At 52.6% G+C, this 20,323-nt stretch overlaps 1 protein-coding gene across 1 annotated transcript in view; it reads left to right on the top strand.

Annotated features, from left to right (window-relative positions):
* Positions 1-16,929: 16,929 nt before the first annotated feature.
* The window catches only part of LOC142316917 (uncharacterized), a 30,591-nt gene continuing 27,197 nt past the window's right edge, over positions 16,930-20,323 (top strand). Inside the window, exon 1 of the mRNA XM_075352695.1 lies at positions 16,930-17,292. The gene's annotated coding sequence lies outside the window, so the exon portion shown is untranslated. The remainder of the gene's footprint in view (positions 17,293-20,323) is intronic.

Here is a 20,323-nt window from a genome sequence, read left to right as displayed (position 1 = left end):
AGAGCCGGGTCAGTCCACTTGGTGTTGGTTGCCTATCTATGAAATTTTTAATCAAGTGAGATCACAATCCGGTTATATCACAATATCGCTGTTGCTCATATCCAGAGGAGTAATGTGGGCGTCACACGGTACGATCTCTTGTACGATCGCATGAGCGTTCGCACCCACCCCCGTCGTTTGTGCGTCACGGGCAAATCGCTGCCCGTGGCGCACAAAGTCGTTAACCCCCGTCACACGTACTTACCTGCTGTGCGACGTTGCTGTGGGCGGCGAACATCCTCTTCCTGAAGGGTGAGGGACGTTCGGCGTCACAGCGACGTCACACAGTGGCCGGCCAATACAAGCGGAGGGGCGGAGATGAGCGGGATGTAAACATCCCGCCCACCTCCTTCCTTCCGCATAGCCGGCGGGTGCCGCAGGACGCAGGAAAGATGTGTTCATTGTTCCCGGGGTGTCACACGGAGCGATGTGTGCTGCCCCAGGTTCGATGAACAATCAGCTGAAAGAAAAATAAACGATTTTTTAAAAATGAGCGACGAGTGACAGATAAACAATTTGCACGCGATTTGCAAATATTTTCCGTCGCTCGTAGGTGTCACACGGGACGACGTCGCAAACAATGCCGGATGTGCGTCACAAAAACCGTGACCCCGACAATGCATCGCACGATAGATCGTCTCGTGTGACGCCCGCATAAGGCCGAAGCCTATAGGACAATTTACATTCTTCTTTGAACACCAATAAGGGTGCTTTCACATCAGCGTTTTTTTAACTGCGGCACAAATGGATTTTTTGCTACAAAGCTGGATCCTTTACAGATTTCAATGCATTTGCAATAGAATTGCGGCAATATGCGGTCACATGCGGCACACACTGGATCCATTGCTTTGCGGTATTTTACCTTTTTTCAAAAATGCTACTTGTAGCGTTTTTGTCTTCAGGCAAAATACTGCATGTCAATGGATCCATTAGATTGCGGCGGTACCTGCAATGTATTTCAATGGGCGCCGGATCTTGCTGTACCGTAAGTCGCCGTATCCTGATAGACAGGATCCTGTTTTCTGTACTGAGCATGGCCAGAAAGCAGCCTGGCATGGTCAGGACAGAAATCTCTCTCCCTCTCAGACAGAAGACCAGGATCGTGGAGGGGTGAGAGGGAGTAATAAAGATGGAGTCCCTAAGTGTGTCTGTGTATTTATTTCTAATAAAGTATTTTTTCTCTGTGTGATGTCTTTTTTTTAACCCTTTATTGGAGATTCTTAATGGCCAGGTCAAACTTGGCCTGACATTAAGAATCTCGGGCTTTATACCAGCTGGTAAAACAAAGCTGGTATTAACCCTTTATTACCCAGCGTGCCACCCAGCACCAGGGCTGCTGGTAGAGTTAGATACAGCACCAGACGATGGCGCTTCTATTAAAGCTCCATTTTCTGGGGTGGCTGTGGGCTGCAATTCACAGGAGGGCAGAAAGTCCCCCTGTGCTGCGGATTCCGATTCCAAGCTGTTTAGTTGTACCTGGTTGGACACAAAAATTGGGCGAAGCCCACTTCGTTTTTTTGTTGTTTTTGGTTTTTTTATTAATTCATGAAAGCAGACATTTTGGAGGTGGTTCTAATTGGAGAGATCATGTCCTATAAACATGTGGGGAGTACCAAGGAAATCTTTGACTCCACAGCACCTCCACTGTGCCCAAGCCAGCCTAGTCGCAAGGAACAGGCAACTGTAAATGTCCGCTTTCATTTTTGATAACCTATGTACTTTCCACCTACTGCACAGCTGGTGACCTATGACAGAGCTGGACATGGAATTTGCCTTCAGGTTCTGAATAATTATGAAATGGCAGCTTTCCTCATACCTCCACCTCTGAGTATCCCACGCAGAAGATATTACCATAATTTTTCCTATTATAATTTTATCTGTCCATAGCTAGGCAACATGATGTATCTATTATTTTCCAAAAGCTAGTTACTAATTATGGGCTGATACGCACATCCCACAATTAAGGCAAAATTTGTGTTACGTGCGACCTGCTCCTGAGGCTGAAAATATGCCTGCCATCCCATTTTAATAATTTTTACCCGGGTGCCAGTGTGTCTGCCAGGCCACCTTTGAAGCTTATCTGTAACCAGCGATTGCCCGTCCACTTCCCTAACTGAATTACTTTTGACACCAGGGTGTCTTGCTCTAGTCAGGGGCTTCCTCAGTACTATAATTAATTTCCACTCCTTACCATTTGATCCAGAATGGAGGTATTGGATTTCTATCCTGAATATAGTGACCTCTAGCTTCAGGTCAGGATATGTGGACATACAGTATGTATGATTAGCATGTATGGATATGCCATATATCTCACACAAACGCAAAAGTCTCATCAAAATAAACAATTGTTTATTCTGTATGGTAAAAGATATAAAGAAAAAAAATACGGAAAAGCTAAAAATGCATATTTTTCTCATTGCATCTGTGTTGCCCAGGGCCAGGACCGCCACTAGGAATTTCAGGGCCCCGTACTGGCAACATTTTTGGGCCCCCTTAAGATTCTGCCCAGGCTCCACCCTAGCTTCGCCTCCACCCTTCCACACTCCCATCCTCATTCTTGGAAAAACGAATGTGTGTGTGTGTGTGTATAAATAAATAAATAAATATATATATATATACACACACACACACACACACACACAGTCAAAAGTGTTAGCACCCTTGAAGGTGTTCCAGAAAAAGAAGCATTTCCCTTAGAAGATGAATAATACACCCATACACCGCCCTTCTCCATAATATCTCTCCCACACTGCCCCTATGTATAATATTCCCCCACACACACTGCCCCTCTGTATAATATCTCACACACACACACACACGCACACACACACACGCACACACACACTGCCCCATGTATAATATCCCCCCACACACACTGCCCCTCTGTATAATATCTCACACACACGCACACACACACACGCACACACACACTGCCCCATGTATAATATCCCCCCACACACACTGCCCCTTAGGCCCCTTTCACATGTCAGTGATTCTGGGACGTTTGTGCTTTTTTTTAAACGTACCAGAATCACTGACATACGCAGACCCATTATAATGAATGGGTCTGCTCACATGTCAGTGATTTGTCACTGCACGTGTCTCCGTGCAGCGTACCCGCGTGTGCGTGATTGCTGCACGGAGACATGTCCATTTTTTTCTGGCATCACTGATGTTCCACGGACCACGCAGTGGTGTGGTCCGTGAAACACGTGCCAGAAAAAAACGTGCTTTTAAAATAATAAACATTTTAACTCACCCAGCGTCCAGCGATGTCCTCTGCAGCCCGTTCTCCCTGCTCTTTCTGTGCCGACTGATTACTGTCGCGCATATTCATTATGCGCGACACAGCCGACCCGGAAGCAGCTCCTGCAGGGGTCACCGCCAGCCGGATGCTGCGTCGCGGGAGGATTCAGCACCACGGACAGCGGGAGCGGGCGCAGGTGAGTGAATCTCTAAGTGCAATCACGGGCCACGGAGAACAGAGCCCGGATTGCACTTAGACAACCCACGTGTGCCGTGATTTTCGGCACACGCAGGGACATGTGCGTGTTTTACACGCCAGTGAAAAACGTCTGTGTTTTTCACTGACGTGTGAAACGGGCCTTAGTAGAATATACCCACACAATGCCCCTGTGTATAATATTCACACACTGTTCCTCTGTATAATATCCCCCTCCACAGTTCTCCTCTGTATATCTCCCCACACTGCTCCTCTGTATAATATCCCCCACACACACTGCACCTCAGAATATTGTCCCCACACACACACACTGTTGTAGTTCTACCTCTGTACAAGTCACTAGTGCGACCGCACTTAGAATACTGTGTACAATTCTGGTCACCGATATATAAGAAGGACATAGCTGAACTGGAGAGGGTACAGAGAAGAGCCACCAAGATTATTAGAGAGGAATGGGTGGGCTGCAATACCAAGACAGGTTATTAAACTTGGGGTTATTTAGTTTGGAAAAACGAAGGCTTAGGGGGGATCTAATCACAATGTATAAATATATGAGGGGACAGTACAGAGACCTTTCCAAAGATCTTTTTACACCTAGGCCTGCGACTGGAACACGGGAGCATCCGCTACGTCTTGAGGAAAGAAGGTTTAATCATAATCCCAGACGAGGATTCTTTACTGTACGAGCAGTGAGACTATGGAACTCTCTGCCGCATGATGTTGTAATGAGGGACTCACTACTAACATTTAAGCAGAGCATGGATGCCTTTCTTGAAAAATGTAATATTACCAGTTATGTATATTAGATTTTATGACAGGGTGTTGATTCAGGGAACTAGTCTGATTGCCGGATGTGGAGTTAGGAAGGATTTTTTTTCCCCATTGGAACTTGTTTTCCACATTGGTTTTTTTTTGCCTCTGGATCAACATGTTAGGCTACGGGTTGAACTAGATGGACTTAGAGTCTCCCTTCAACCTTAAAAACTATGATACTGCTCTTCAGTATAATATCCCCCACACACACTGTTCCTCTGTATATCTCCCGACACACACTGCTCTTCTGTATAATATCTCCCCACATACACTGCTTCTCAGTATATCCCACCCACTCCTCCTCTGTAAAATATCCCCCTCACACACACTGTATAATATGCCTCACACACACTGCTCCTCTGTATAATATGCCTCCACACACACTGCTCCTCTGTATAATATCCTCCCCAAACACACTACTCCTCTGCATAATATCCCCACACACACACACTGCTCCTTTGTATAATATACCACACGTACACTGCTCCTCTGTAAATACCCACACCCACTCTGCCCGTCTGTACAGTATAATATGCCCCACACACTGAAATTCTGTATAATATCCACACACACACAATGACCCTCTGTGTATCCCTCACGTACGCTGCCCCTTTGTACACTATCCCCACACAAGCTGCCCCTATATATATATATATATATATACATATATATATATATATATATTGTGAGGTATCAACCGGCTGTATTACAAAGGGCCGGTATGTTTTGCAGAAGCATGGGTGCTCTGCAATGTGAAGCTGGCTGGGACCTGTGGTTCCACAGGATTGCATTACATGTAGAGCCATGGAAGGGTGTGTGATGCTGATTACACACGCCTTACCACCTGTGGGTGTGGCTCCATGGGTTAAAGCAATCCTGTCTCTGAACCTGGAAGAAGTGTGTCTAGGGCAGTCTAGAGAGAGGCTGGCTCTAGATGTCCAGTGTGTGGACTGGAAACAAGTGAGAGCAGAGCCGGGAGCTCTGGGTGTTTCAGCCTGCATGGAGGCTGATCACAAGGCTCTGATATAGAGTCTGAGGTGAGTGCGGCCAAGCCAGGCCAGGGCTGTAGGGCCGAATCTCTCCTGGAGGAGAGACAGACAGGGGTCTGCAGAGGGCCCTGGGTGCTGGAAGGAACCTTGGCTAGAGTGGTACGCTGGCAGGAGTCAGAGAGTGGGGAAGTTGCTAAACTTCCATTATGGACTTATTGTTTATGTGTGAGGGCAGTTTATGCTGAGTGTTTTTAATAAACTGCCAGAATTTCTATGAAGAGACTGTGTACGTGTGTTGCTGAAGCTGCCTCACACCGCTGCAAGCGAGTGAAACCCCCACGTTGCAGGGCGCAACGTTACATATGGTGTCTCGAATGCGGGCATGCGGTCTGGTTGCTAGGGGCAACGGCATAGGACATATTCCTGTGGATACGGACTGCTTGCTGTGGATCGGCGGGTCCACGAAAATTTTTTTGAAGCGGTTTACGGTGGATCGGCGGGTCCACGAAAATTGTCTGCGCACTCAAGCAGCTGGCGGTGGATCGGCGGGTCCACGAACAGGGACAGCGTGCTCCAGCTGCTGGCGGTGAATCAGTGGGTCTGCCGTGGCGAGAGACCAGTGACTGGAGGATTCCAGGCCGGCCGGAATTGCGAGGACCTGCTTGGTGAGCAGTGATACACCACAGGCTGGAGACCCAGGTTGTACGGGCGGTACAACCTGGAAAGGTTAGTGGTTATCTAACCCCCCCCCCCCCCCTGTCTTTGACCACCGGGTATTACCCATTGGAGCGCCCCTCCTGTGCCTCTTTTTCGTTACAGCATGGAGGAGCTCCTGAACCAGCTGCTGCAGAGCCAGCAGCACCAACAGCATGTGCCTGGAGGTCCAGTGACAGCAGTGGGGGCTAAAAGCGAAAAAGAGGGAATGGTCCCTGCGGACGTTGTGGAGGAGCTGTATCAGTTCCTGGTCCAGGGACAGCAGGAGCTGTCGGTGTGTAGCGATGTCACAGCCATGGACCAGTTTGAGCGTTCCCTTCAGGGGCCAGTATGGACACTGGGTGCCCAGGGAGACAAGGGCAAACGGTGTGAACTGGGGGCTAAGGACATTGCATGGAAACCGCAAAAGGGGGCGGAGTCCCAGAAAGGAATAGTTGCCCATAAGGGGGTGGTTGCCCATAAGGGGATGGAGTCCCAGAAAGCGGTGGTTCCCCAAAAGGGTGCGGAGCATCCCAAATCCAAGGGTGAAGTGGCACAGATGGACTGTAGCCAGGGACAACAGTGTTCATGCCACAAGTGTCCTGTTTGCAATATAGACCACCCATCCGACGAGAAGCCACATCTGTGTTCCGTGGAAGTGGATGGGGAATCTATAACAGGAGTCGTAGACTCAAGGAGCTTGGTGACCCTGGTGAGGGCCACCTCTGATGTCCACTTGATTCCTGGAAGGAAGATCCACGTCGGCTGCACCCACAGTAATGAGACAGAATACCCGGTCTCCAGAGTGGTCATTAAGACAGCCTGGGACAGTGGTTCTCATGATGTTGGAGTAGTCTCAGATTTACTGCACCCAATTATTATAGGTTGGGACTCTAAATTATTTGTGCACTTGTGGAAGCAGGGGGACGTATACGGTTGCTTGTGTAAGAGCCGGAACAGCCCAAAGGAAACCCCACCACATTGGGAGGTGAAAAGGGGTCCTTGTTGTGCAGTTATGTGTGGTAAGGAGGAGATAGCACCTCCTAAAATTGACTGTCCTAAGTTAGGGGTGACGAAAGAAAATGATGGACGGACCCAACTTAGTGTCATAAGGACTAAGGGAATAACCGATAGTGTGACCGTTAAAAACGGGGTAGCTCCAGAAAGGGAGGCAGATATCTGGTTAAGTGGGGACATGATAGTCCAGGATGCCAGGGGGAGTGATTATGACTCCAGTAAAGACACTGACTCTAGTAAGGTGACAAACGAGTACAGTGTGGAACAGATGGGCGAGAAGGGCAAAACTTCCTCCCGACGCCGAAGACGTAATAAGCGCCGAGAGGGGGCACAGTGTAGGCCGTCTGAGGGTGCAGAGAAAGTGATATGCCTGGTTAATGAAAACATGGTGCTAGTAACACCTGCTACGGAAGAGTCAGACAGTGATATCCTGCAAAAGAAAGAGGAATCAAAGACTGAACTGACACATTGTCACGACAGAAACCAGCAGGGTGAAATTGCAGGGGAGGAACCGACCAAAGACGTAATGGCGGTGTCTCCTATAATTTCCATGCATGAAGCTGGAGGTCTGTTGGATGATAGCGCTGTAACGAGATGACATCCTACAGAACAATATAGGAGAAGGAATCCAGGGCAGTGTTGGTGGAGTACAAATCCACAAAGGTCATGGTGAGCAGACTGGTAAGCTACCCAGTGGTGAAGTGATGAATGTTGAAAATGGTGCCAAGGTTCTAAGAAGAACAGAGTACCGTGCTGAAGGGCGTAACACCCTGGTAGAAGGCGATGCTGTAAATGCCCAAGAGAAGGCAGAGGGTGACACTGCAGAGACCCAAGTGGAAGTTGGAGGGAATGCAGTGAAGTCCCAAGACACAGCAGGTGCTGTAAAAGCGGAAAGAGCCTCTGAGGAAGAGGTGAAGTCTGGACATGAGGTCTCATCCAGGACTGGGAGCCTGCCTGACCTGCTTGGTAAAACTACGATGGAGGATATAGAGAAGGTCCTGGGTAAGGAGTGTAAGAAACCCAAACGTTCTGAAGCTGAGATGGAAGAAGCCTCAGAAATAGTGTGTCGTAGACCAGAGAGGTCCGCAAGTGAAGACTCATTCAAGAGGATGAGCAAAGACCATCTGCAACAAGAGATACTTCTTAGGCAGGCTACTGAGAGTCGAGTAAGGGAGCTGGAGAAAGAAGTGGCTGAGCTCCGAAGTCGCTTGGCAGAGTACCAGTCCAAGTCCCAGGGAGCCTTGGAGCAGATGGAGCAGCGAGTGTCAATCCTGACCAAACATGTTGAAGCAGGGGAGGCCCAAAGAGAGCTGACTTTGGAAGCTAAACTTGACAAGCATGTGGCAGGGATGAATGAGACTTCTGTAGTCAAGTGCATGGTGGATATACCTAAGGACTTAAGAGAAGCGTGTGCCACCGAGTGCATGCATGACGAATTTAAGAGAGCTGTGGAAGCGTGTGAGGTCTACTGTACCCCAGGGGCTGAACAGTTAGTGATATTGTCCACCAGTGAAATTACTGGGCAGCGGGTGGCTATTCTAAAGGACATGCACTTCAGATGTGTTCGTATGAAGTGGCAGGTCCAACTGCAAAAGGAAGAAGCCACTAGACAGCTAGCGTATAAAAGGAAAAATCAGAGTCTGGCGGAAGATATTGTCCAAGTACCCCGGGCTCTGGTGGGGAGAGTCATTGGAAAAACCGGACGAGTCATGCAAGACATGGTGAATAAATCAGGATTGGTGAGATTAAGAATCCCTGCTGCTAATGAGAGCAAGATACCCAGGGAAGCTGGTATGGTTCCGTTCGTCTGTGTCGGGACTGTAGAGAGTCTTGGAAACATTCGAAGCCTTATTGAATATCGGGTACACCATGTACGTGACATGGAGCGGTTGTGGCAAGAAAACCTGAAAATTAAGGAGCAGCTTCGCCAACTGTGTGGGGGACAGCAGCCGTCTTCCACCCGTTGTTCAGGGGAAAGAAGTGGAAGATGGCGTGTCGGTCCAGTAGTTCAGACGCGCGATAAAAGGAATCGCCGACAGAGTGGTAACCTACGATGTACTGTAGATAGTGGCCGCTATGAGCTTAGAGTTCCCGACAGTAGCCTTGGGGGTACTCAAGAAAGCCTAGGTTCGGACAAGACTGTAGGTTTGACTGGGGACATGTCTCTCTACTACGGTGACCCTGGGAGGGGGTCAGGGAGAGAACGGTCTGGAAATGGGACGTCCTTTAACCCTAGGTTGACCAGACAGGGTTTGGTGACAGTGTCGGGCGATGCCTCAGGGACTACTGCTCTTGGACGGCCCTCTCAACTGGTGGGGCATGGCAACGGGGATGCCCTGTCTCGCGGCCCCAGGTCGTTGGCAAGTGTTCTCCCCTACGGGTTTGAACAGAGGGGGAGGGTATGTGAGGTATCAACCGGCTGTATTACAAAGGGCCGGTATGTTTTGCAGAAGCATGGGTGCTCTGCAATGTGAAGCTGGCTGGGACCTGTGGTTCCACAGGATTGCATTACATGTAGAGCCATGGAAGGGTGTGTGATGCTGATTACACACGCCTTACCACCTGTGGGTGTGGCTCCATGGGTTAAAGCAATCCTGTCTCTGAACCTGGAAGAAGTGTGTCTAGGGCAGTCTAGAGAGAGGCTGGCTCTAGATGTCCAGTGTGTGGACTGGAAACAAGTTAGAGCAGAGCCAGGAGCTCTGGGTGTTTCAGCCTGCATGGAGGCTGATCACAAGGCTCTGATATAGAGTCTGAGGTGAGTGCGGCCAAGCCAGGCCAGGGCTGTAGGGCCGAATCTCTCCTGGAGGAGAGACAGACAGGGGTCTGCAGAGGGCCCTGGGTGCTGGAAGGAACCTTGGCTAGAGTTGTATGCTGGCAGGAGCCAGAGAGTGGGGAAGTTGCTAAACTTCCATTATGGACTTATTGTTTATGTGTGAGGGCAGTTTATGCTGAGTGTTTTTAATAAACTGCCAGAATTTCTATGAAGAGACTGTGTACGTGTGTTGCTGAAGCTGCCTCACACCGCTGCAAGCGAGTGAAACCCCCACGTTGCAGGGCGCAACGTTACAATATATATATGTATATATATATATATATGTATATGTATGTATATATATATATATATATATATATATATATGTATATATATATATATATATTATATATACAGTGCCTACAAGTAGTATTCAACCCCCTGCAGATTTAGCAGGTTTACACATTCGGAATTAACTTGGCATTGTGACATTTGTACTGTAGATCAGCCTGCAAGTGTGAAATGCAGCAAAAAAGAATGTTATTTCTTTTTTTTATTTTTTTTTTAAATTGTGTAAAGTTTATTCAGAGGGTCATTTATTATTCAACCCCTCAAACCACAAGAATTCTGTTTGGTTCCCCGAAAGTATTAAGAAGTATTTCAGGCACAAAGAACAATGAGCTTCACATGTTTGGATTAATTATCTCTTTTTCCAGCCTTTTCTGACTAATTAAGACCCTCCCCAAACTTGTGAACAGCACTCATACTTGGTCAACATGGGAAAGACAAAGGAGCATTCCAAGGCCATCAGAGACAAGATCATGGAGGGTCACAAGGCTGGCAAGGGATACAAAACCCTTTCCAAGGAGTTGGGCCTACCTGTCTCCACTGTTGGGAGCATCATCCGGAAGTGGAAGGCTTATGGAACTACTGTTAGCCGTCCACGGCCTGGACAGCCTTTGAAAGTTTCCACCCGTGCCGAGGCCAGGCTTGTCCGAAGAGTCAAGGCTAACCCAAGGACAACAAGGAAGGAGCTCCGGGAAGATCTCATGGCAGTGGGGACATTGGTTTCAGTCAATACCATAAGTAACGTACTCCACCGCAATGGTCTCCGTTCCAGACGAGCCCGTAAGGTACCGTTACTTTCAAAGCGTCAAGTCAAGGCTCATCTACAGTTTGCTCATGATCACTTGGAGGACTCTGAGACAGACTGGTTCAAGGTTCTCTGGTTTGATGAGACCAAGATAGAGATCTTTGGTGCCAACCACACACGTGACGTTTGGAGACTGGATAGCACTGCATACGACCCCAAGAATACCATCCCTACAGTCAAGCATGGTGGTGGCAGCATCATGCTGTGGGGCTGTTTCTCAGCCAAGGGGCCTGGCCATCTTGTCCGCATCCATGGGAAGATGGATAGCACGGCCTACCTGGAGATTTTGGCCAAGAACCTCCGCTCCTCCATCAAGGATCTTAAGATGGGTCGTCATTTCATCTTCCAACAAGACAACGACCCAAAGCACACAGCCAAGAAAACCAAGGCCTGGTTCAAGAGGGAAAAAATCAAGGTGTTGCAGTGGCCTAGTCAGTCTCCTGACCTTAACCCAATTGAAAACTTGTGGAAGGAGCTCAAGATTAAAGTCCACATGAGACACCCAAAGAACCAAGATAACTTGGAGAAGATCTGCATGGAGGAGTGGGCCAAGATAACTCCAGAGACCTGTGCCGGCCTGACCAGGTCTAATAAAAGACGATTATTAGCTGTAATTGCAAACAAGGGTTATTCCACAAAATATTAAACCTAGGGGTTGAATAATAATTGACCCACACTTTTATGTTGAAAATTTATTAAAATTTAACTGAGCAACATAACTTGTTGGTTTGTAAGATTTATGCATCTGTTAATAAATCCTGCTCTTGTTTGAAGTTTGCAGGCTCTAACTTATTTGCATCTTATCAAACCTGCTAAATCTGCAGGGGGTTGAATACTACTTGTAGGCACTGTATATATCTCCTCACACACTACCCCTCTGTATACTATCCCCCCACACACATTGCCTCTCTGTATAATATTCTCCTGGTATATATGTCCAAATTCTGGTATATATGTCTGCATACTGGGCCCTTCCTCGTATGTAAGTCCCCATTCTGGTTTATTGTCCCCTTCATAGCATAAATGTCCTCCTCCAGGTATATATGTCTTCATCCCGGTTTATTTGTCCTTATCCTTGCGAAAGTATTTGGCTCCCTTGAATTTTTCAACCTTTTCCCACATTTCAGGCTTCAAACATAAAGATGAAAATTTTAAGTTATGGTGAAGAATCAACAACAAGTGGGACACAATTGTGAAGTTGAAAAAAATGTATTGCTTATTATTTTACATTTTAAAAAAAAAATAAATAAATAACTCAAAGATATCAATAAAAAGGGTTGTTCAAAGTTTGCCACAAGCTGCCGGGAGACACCAAACATGTGGAAGAAGGTGCTCTGGTCAGATGAAACCAAAATCAAACTATTCAGGCACAATGCCAATGTTTGGTGTAAAAGCAAAACAGCTCATCACCCTGAACACACCATCCCCACTGTCAAACATGGTGGTGGCAGCATCTTGTTTTGGGCCTGCTTGTCTGCAGCAGGGACAGGGAAGATGGTTAAAATTGATGGGAGGATGGATGGAGCCAAATACAGGACCATTCTTGAAGAAAACCTGTTGGAGTCTGCAAAAGACCTGAGACTGGGACGGAGATTTGTCTTCCAACAAGACAATGATCCCAAACATAAAGCAAAATCTACAATGGAATGGTTCACAAATAACCGTATCCAGGTGTTAGAATGGCCAAGTCACAGTCCAGACCTGAACCCAATCAAGAATCTGTGGAAAGAGCTGAAAACTGCTGTTCACAAACGCTCTCCATCCAACCTCACTCAGCTCCAGCTGTTTACAAAGGAAGAATGGGCGAAAATTTCAGCCTCTCCAAAACTAATAAGACACATACTCCAAGAGACTTGTGCTGTAATCGCAGCAAAAGGGGGCGCTACAAAGTATTTACATACAGGGGATGAATAATATTGCACGCCCCAATTTTCAGTTATTTATTTTTTTAAAAAGTTTAAAATAAGCAATAAAGTTTGTTCCACTTCACAATTGTGTCACTTGTTGTAGATTCTTCACCAGAACATTAACATTTTATCTTTATGTTTGAAGCCTGAAATGTGGGAGAAGGTTGAAAAATTCAAGGGAGCCGAATGCCCTGATGGCGGCCCTGCCCAGGGCTATGGGCTCTGTCCTGGGCCGTATATTTACGGGAATGCTGTGTCACGGATGATTGCTGGCCGTTGCCCGATTCCGTGACCCTGGGGACGCTATTTAATGGGGAGTATTTACAAGGGAGATTAAAGTCATTGGTGTGACGCCACCTGCGGGTTGCGGTTAAGATGGTGGAACCGCCGCTGCTGAGTTGGTTATCCCTAGGGCTGGTGGTAAATGGCAGCTGTGGTAGTAGGCCCTCCACAGGTAGGGCTGAGCACGGGGAATGTATGGTGACTTTCGTCGAAGAAGGGAGGCCACACCGTGGTTTGTAAGTTGGGACCTTGGACGACTGGTTCAGGTCCATGTAGTTCTAGTGCCAGTTTGATGACTCGGTTGCTCTGTCCCCGACACTCTCAGTGTGGTTGGATCCCCGTAGCTTGGAGCGGTTTGGGGCCCGACTGTCTTTCGGCAGTCTCCTTGTCCATACGGCGGGCAGTGTGGACCCTGTAGGTCCCGATCCCTGATCTACTCTTTACTGCTGATGGCCCCGGATCTGTGGGTCAGTGAGGTCCGTGAAGGTCCCCTCACTGTGCAGGTATTTGCCAGGCCGCGTGAAGCCGTCACCTGATCTAGGGCCATGTGCCCCGTTGGTGCTCTGGTCCCAGTAGTACTCGGGTATACCTACCCTGGCGACCAATCTCCTGTGACCCCGGGTCACCGTTACACGACCCAGCTCTAGACACGTCTCTCTACACTTCCATTCTCTTCACTTCACTCTCCTCTTGTGTCTGTTTGTCCCCTCCCACCAGGCTTAGTCCTCTGGACCGGCTCCGCCCTCTAGGTGGCCATCCTCTTTGGTGTCTATCTAGCCATTTACCCCTGGTGTGAAAACTGGGATTTTGGGGTGTGCATATGGCACTGGTGTTCCAGGTCCCTGGGGGTAGGTCTTGCATCCTGGTTAGGATGCAGTACCTAGTAGTGCCCTGAGTGGCTCAGGGGCCCTAAACATCTGTCACAAAAAATGGAATTAAAAAGAATTAAAACAAAGGAGCAGATTTATCAAACAGAAAACTGGCTGCCAAGCTCTGAAAAATTGCACAAAGGGGAAAAAGCGTGTGCCTTTTTGTCATTTTCACACCGGTTTGGATGAGCTCCCGTGAAGTGTGAGAAGCTGAGAGGAGGCGGCGAGACATGAGGCGTTTTCTACCCCACAATCCCCTCCGCACTTCCTGACTGTTGACCTTTGTGCTGGACATGGCGCCAACTACGCAGAAGAGGCGCACACTGCACAAAAGTGGGGCTGACCGCGCAGAAGGGAAGCGCACCGGGCAGAGGAGGGATGCACCGGGCAGAAGAGGGGCGCACTGGGCAGAAGAGGGGCGCACCGGGCAGAGGAGGGATGCATCGGGCAGAAGAGGGGCGCACCGGGCAGAGGAGGGATGCACCGGGCAGAAGAGGGGCGCACTGGGCAGAGGAGGGGTGCACCGGGCAAAATAGGGGCGCACCGGGCAAAATAGGGGCGCACCGGGCAAAATAGGGGCGCACCGGGCAGAGGAGGGGTGCACCGGGCAGAGGAGGGGCGCACCGCGGGCAGAGGAGGGGCGCACCGCGGACAGAGGAGGGGCACACCGCGGGCAGAGGAGGGGTGCACCGGGCAGAAGAGGGGCGCACCGGGCAGAGTAGGGGCGCACCGCGGGCAGAGGAGGGGCGCACTGCGGACAGAGGAGGAGCGCACCGGGCAGAGGAGGGGCGCACCGCGGGCAGAGGAGGGACGCACCGGGCAGAGTAGGGGCGCACCGCGGGCAGAGGAGGGGTGCACCGGGCAGAAGAGGGGCGCACCGGGCAGAAGAGGGGCGCACCGGGCAGAAGAGGGGCGCACCGGGCAGAGGAGGGGCGCACCGGGCAGAGGAGGGGCGCACCGGGCACAGGAGGGGCGCACCGGGCACAGGAGGGGCGCACCGGGCACAGGAGGGGCGCACCGGGCAGAGGAGGGGCGCACCGAGCAGAGGAGGGGCGCACCGGGCAGAGGAGGGGCACACCGCGGGCAGAGGAGGGGCGCACCGGGCAGAGGAGGGGCACACTGCGGGCAGAGGAGGGGCGCACCGGGCAGAGGAGGGGTGCACCGGGCAGAGGAGGGGCGCACCGGGCAGAAGAGGGGCGCACCGGGCAGAAGAGGGGCGCACCGGGCAGAGGAGGGGCACACCGCGGGCAGAGGAGGGGCGCACCGGGCAGAGGAGGGGCACACCGCGGGCAGAAGAGGGGCACACCGCGGGCAGAAGAGGGGCGCACCGGGCAGAGGAGGGGTGCACCGGGCAGAGGAGGGGCGCACCGGGCAGAAGAGGGGCGCCCCGGGCAGAGGAGGGGCACACCGCGGGCAGAGGAGGGGCGCACCGGGCAGAGGAGGGGCACACCGCGGGCAGAGGAGGGGCGCACCGGGCAGAGGAGGGGTGGACCGGGCAGAGGAGGGGTGCACCGGGCAGAGGAGGGGTGCACCGGGCAGAGGAGGGGCACACCGCGGGCAGAGGAGGGGCACACCGCGGGCAGAGGAGGGGCGCACCGGGCAGAGGAGGGGTGGACCGGGCAGAGGAGGGGCGCACCGGGCAGAGGAGGGGCACACCGCGGGCAGAGGAGGGGCGCACCGGGCAGAGGAGGGGTGCACCGGGCAGAGGAGGGGTGCACCGGGCAGAGGAGGGGTGCACCGGGCAGAGGAGGGGTGCACCGGGCAGAGGAGGGGTGCACCGGGCAGAGGAGGGGCACACCGCGGGCAGAGGAGGGGCGCACCGGGCAGAGGAGGGGTGGACCGGGCAGAGGAGGGGCGCACCGGGCAGAGGAGGGGCGCACCGCGGGCAGAGGAGGGGCGCACCGGGCAGAGGAGGGGCGCACCGGGCAGAGGAGGGGCGCACCGGGCAGAGGAGGGGCGCACCGGGCAAAGGAGGGGCGCACCGGGCAGAGGAGGGGCACACCGGGCAGAGGAGGGGCTCACCGCAGGCAGAGGAGGGGCGCACCGGGCAGAGGAGGGGCGCACCGGGCAGAGGAGGGGCGCACCGGGCAGAGGAGGGGCGCACCGGGCAGAGGAGGGGCGCACCGCGGGCAGAGGAGGGGTGCACCGGGCAGAGGAGGGGCACACCGCGGGCAGAGGAGGGGCGCACCGGGCAGAGGAGGGGCGCACCGGGCAGAGGAGGGGTGGACCGGGCAGAGGAGGGGCGCACCGGGCAGAGGAGGGGCGCACCGGGCAGAGGAGGGGCGCACCGGGCAGAGGAGGGGCGCACCGGGCAGAGGAGGGGTGGACCGGGCAGAGGAGGGGCGCACCGGGCAGAGAAGGGGCGCACCGGGCAGAGGAGGGGCGCACCGGGCAGAGGAGGGGCGCACCGGGCAGAGGAGGGGTGCACCGGGCAGAGGAGGGGCGCACCGGGCAGAGGAGGGGCACACCGGGCAGAGGAGGGGCTCACCGCGGGCAGAGGAGGGGCGCACCGGGCAGAGGAGGGGCGCACCGGGCAGAGGAGGGGCGCACCGGGCAGAGGAGGGGCGCACCGCGGGCAGAGGAGGGGCGCACCGGGCAGAGGAGGGGCGCACCGGGCAGAGGAGGGGTGCACCGGGCAGAGGAGGGGCGCACCGGGCAGAGGAGGGGCGCACCGGGCAGAGGAGGGGCACACCGCGGGCAGAAGAGGGGCGCACCGGGCAGAGGAGGGGTGCACCGGGCAGAGGAGGGGCGCACCGGGCAGAGGAGGGGCGCGCCTCGCAGAAGAAGTCATTCAGCTGCGCCTCCAAATCAATGTCTTCAGACACAGGCGCAGCGCGAGGTGAATGGCCCCACTGTGCGGATCCAGCGGCAGATAATAACCCGTCACCACACACAGGGAACAGGCGAGTGACGGCTCCGAGGAAACGGAGAGGAAAAAGTGAGGATCAAAATGACAAAGGGTTAATGGGAGGAGAAAGAAAAAGACGCCACGAGGTCTCCTCACACAAATCACCACAGAGAAGCTCCGCCCCTCCTGTCACATGTCCATCCTCGCTAAGGCAGAGCTCCGCCCACTCACTCGATCGTGACATCATCACAAGGGCTATTACACATCACTGCTGAGCGCCGCCCTCACCTCCTGGTCACCTATTAGTGACGTCATCAAAGGTCCTTCAACTATTCCAATCCGACTAAATGCAGAAAATGAGGTAAAAGCTGAAGGCAGCGGCGGCTCCCGAGTCACGTGACGCCCTGCAGACTCCGACTGTGCAGGAGAAGGAGGGAGGAGCCGGGAAGAAGAGCGCAGCAGCTGAGGTAACGGAGGCTGAGGGGGCTGCAAGTACGGGGAGAGGATGGGGGGCACTGGGGATACATGGGGGGGCTGTGGGGTGTTAGTGGTGTGGGGGCACTGGGGATACATGGGGGGCTGTGGGGTGTTAGTGGTGTGGGGGGCACTGGGGATACATGGGGGGGGGGCTGTGGGGTGTTAGTGGTGTGGGGGGCACTGGGGATACATGGGGGGGCTGTGGGGTGTTAGTGGTGTGGGGGACACTGGGGATACATGGGGGGCTGTGGGGTGTTAGTGGTGTGGAGGGCACTGGGGATACATGGGGGGATGTGGGGTGTTAGTGGTGTGGGGGACACTGGGGATACATGGGGGGGCTGTGGGGTGTTAGTGGTGTGGGGGGCACTGGAGATACATGGGGGGCTGTGGGGTGTTAGTGGTGTGGAGGGCACTGGGGATACATGGGGGGCTGTGGGGTGTTAGTGGTGTGGGGGGCACTGGGGATACATAGGGGGCTGTGGGGTGTTAGTGGTGTGGGGGGCACTGGGGATACATGGGGGGCTGTGGGGTGTTAGTGGTATGGGGGGCTGTGGGGTGTTAGTGGTGTGGGGGGCACTGGGGATACATGGGGGGGGGCTGTGGGGTGTTAGTGGTGTGGAGGGCACTGGGGATACATGGGGGGGGCTGTGGGGTGTTAGTGGTGTGGAGGGCACTGGGGATACATAGGGGGCTGTGGGGTGTTAGTGGTGTGGGGGGCACTGGAGATACATGGGGGGCTGTGGGGTGTTAGTGGTGTGGGGGGCACTGGGGATACATGGGGGGATGTGGGGTGTTAGTGGTGTGGAGGGCACTGGGGATACATGGGGGGATGTGGGGTGTTAGTGGTGTGGGGGACACTGGGGATACATGGGGGGGCTGTGGGGTGTTAGTGGTATGGGGGGGCTGTGGGGTGTTAGTGGTGTGGAGGGCACTGGGGATACATGGGGGGATGTGGGGTGTTAGTGGTGTGGAGGGCACAGGGGATACATGGGGGGATGTGGGGTGTTAGTGGTGTGGAGGGCACAGGGGATACATGGGGGGATGTGGGGTGTTAGTGGTGTGGAGGGCACTGGGGATACATGGGGGGATGTGGGGTGTTAGTGGTGTGGGGGGCACTGGGGATACATGGGGGGGATGTGGGGTGTTAGTGGTGTGGGGGGCACTGGGGATACATGGGGGGATGTGGGGTGTTAGTGGTGTGGAGGGCACTGGGGATACATGGGGGATGTGGGGTGTTAGTGGTGTGGAGGGCACTGGGGATACATGGGGGGATGTGGGGTGTTAGTGGTGTGGGGAGCACTGGAGATACATTGGGGATGTTGGGTGTTAGTGGTGTGGGGAGCACTGGGGATACACGGGGATGTGGGGTGTTTGTAGTGTGGGGGCACTGGGGATACATGGGGGGGCTGTGGAGTGTTAGTGGTGTGGGGGGCACTGGGGATACATGGGGGGCTGTGGGGTGTTAGTGGTGTGGGGGGCACTGGAGATACATTGGGGATGTTGGGTGTTAGTGGTGTGGGGGCACTGGGGATACATGGGGGGGGCTGTGGAGTGTTAGTGGTGTGGAGGGCACTGGGGATACACGGGGGGCTGTGGGGTGTTTGTAGTGTGGGGTGCACTGGGGATACATGGGGACTGTGGGGTGTTTGTAGTGTGGGGGGTACTGGGGATACATGGGGGCTAGTAAGGAAAATGGGGATTACATCAGGACAGTTCTATTTATCAAGTCTCTGCGCAGCTGTCACACTGCTTCCGGGTCCGCTCACTAAATCTCATTAATATTCTCTGCTTTCCCCCGTCCACCCTCTGTGACAGCATCTGTGATTGGTTGCAGTCAGACTTCCGCCGTCTGTGTTTGCTTGCTATCACACTAGTCGTCTTCTGGATACCTGGAGTGGAGTGTATAAATAAATATTTATAAAAATTACAAGGGACCCCATATGGATTTTTTTAAATTACTAAAATACATTTTTTAAATGTTTTCCAGTCACCGTACCACCCAATTTTGACACACTGCCAAGATAAGAGGACAGCTGGGGGCTGCTATTTTCAGGCCCTTTCCAGTCAAAATACAGCAGCCCGCAGCTGCCCCAGAATTGAAGCATCCATTAGACATGCCTATCCTGGCGCTATCCTGGCTCATCCTGATGGCCCTGGTGCGATGACAATTGGGATAATATAGGGGTTAATGACAGCTGTGTTGATGTCAAAAAAATCACAGCTGCCATGAAGCTCAAGGTTAGTAATAGGGAGTAGTATGAGGTCCCCCCTCCCCATTACTAATCGTGTAAGCAAAAAAAAATAAATACAAAACACAGAGAAAAATCCTTTTATTTAAACAAAAAAAACCCCTCTTTTTCCAATTTATTAACCCCAAAAATGCTCCTGCAGGTCTGACTTAATCCACACAAGGTCCCATGACGATCAATGCTCTGGTACATCCTAAGGTCACATTGTATAGTTACATTAGAAAACGTAGCCGAGCACTGCAGGATCCTGGACAAATCACAGCTGTCATCAACTTCTTATATTGCCTCCGTACCAGGGCAATCTGAACGACCCGGATAAAGCTTCGACATTGGCGCATTTAATGGGTACGCAAATTGTGGGGCGATTGCTTGCTGCTATTTTTAGGCTGGGGAGGACCCAATAGCCATGGTCCTCCCCAGCCTGAGAATACCACGCCCCAGCTGTCTGCTTTATCTTGGCTGAGTATCAAAATTGGAGACTGCATGCAAATTTTTATTTTTTTTAAATTATTTAAAAAATTTGCATGGGGTCCCTCTTATTTCAATACACAGCCAAGACACTTCACACTGTGGGGGCTGCAGCCTGTAGCTGTCTGCTTTTATGTGCGATGGATTTCAAAATACAGAGGACCCTACGCCATTGTTTCCAATTATTTACTTAATTTTCCACACCGGTGACCTAGACAGCTAATGTGAGGCCAACCAATAAGACGCTGGCAGTCTGACTGCAACCAATCACAGACGCTGTCAGAGAGGGTGGCGGGGAAGCAGT

This window comes from Anomaloglossus baeobatrachus, chromosome 6, assembly GCF_048569485.1.
Source record: "Anomaloglossus baeobatrachus isolate aAnoBae1 chromosome 6, aAnoBae1.hap1, whole genome shotgun sequence".
NCBI lineage: Eukaryota > Metazoa > Chordata > Amphibia > Anura > Aromobatidae > Anomaloglossus > Anomaloglossus baeobatrachus.
This window is presented reverse-complemented; position numbering and strand designations above follow the sequence as displayed.